Source organism: Numida meleagris, chromosome 27 (assembly GCF_002078875.1).
Source record: "Numida meleagris isolate 19003 breed g44 Domestic line chromosome 27, NumMel1.0, whole genome shotgun sequence".
Lineage (NCBI taxonomy): Eukaryota > Metazoa > Chordata > Aves > Galliformes > Numididae > Numida > Numida meleagris.
Window position 1 is genome coordinate 1,149,379 of NC_034435.1, and position 1,182 is coordinate 1,150,560.

Sequence of the window (1,182 nt, forward strand, 5' to 3'; positions counted from 1 at the left end):
CGTGGGGCGGGCGCACGGCGGTGGCACGGGGACAGCAATGGCACGGGGACGGCAGCGGCCCAGGGACCACAGTGGCACGGGGATGGTGATGGCCCAGGGACCACAGTGGCACAGGGACAGGGATGGCATAGGGACCACTGTGGCACGGGGACGGGGATGGCACGAAGACGGGGATGGCACGAGGACCACAGTGGCACGGGGATGGTGATGGCACGGGGATGGTGATGGCACAGGGACCACGGTGACTTGGGGACAGCAGTGGTACGGAGCCAGTGGTGGCACAGGGGCCGCAGTGGCCACCTCCTCCTGCACGTGCCACCATCGCTGTTGTCCCCACAGCCTCATCCCTGGGGTTTGGGGACCGGTGGCAGTGGCGGTGCCCCCCAACCGTCCCCTCCCGTCCCCAGGGCCACCTCCCAGCGCCCTCGGCCCCCTCAGGCCCCGCCACCCCGCAGTCCCTCAAGCTGACGTACCCCGAGACCTTGGACCGCATCAAGGAGGAGTTCCAGTTCCTGCAGAACCAATATCACAGGTGAGAGCCGAACGGGGGGTGCGGGGGGGGGGACCATCCCATCCCATCCCATCCCATCCCATCCCATCCCATCCCATCCCGAGGTGGCACCCATGGGGCGGTGGTGCCGGGAGATGATGCTGTGCCGGACTCACGGCCCTATTTGGGACACAGCTGCTGCACGTCCCTGTGCCATGGGTTTGCTCAGCCCCCCCCCCCCCCCCCCGGCTTGGGATGTGGGAGCAGATTGGGGGGATGGCGGGACTCTGTTGGGGGTTGGCTCTCTGATCTTTTATCTATGATTATGTTTTATTTTTGCAGCCTGAAGTTAGAATGCGAAAAGCTGGCGACGGAGAAAACCGAAATCCAGCGGCACTACGTGATGGTCAGTGGGAATTTCCTCTGAAGCAATGGAAGGCACTGCTCCCCCCCCCCCCCCCAACCAAAGCCAGGTTATGGGGCTGCCCCCTGTGACCCCCCCCCCCTCCCCCCCGCGCGGATTTCTGTCCATTTTGACCCCAAACGAACCACACCCGAGTGCTGCAGCTCGTGGGCAGGGTGGCGGAATGGGGGCTGCGGGTCTTGCCCTCCCCACCCCCATCCTGGCCATAGGGACCCTCCCAGCCCCCCCCAGCCCCACTGACGCTGCGCTCTCTCCCGCAGTACTATGA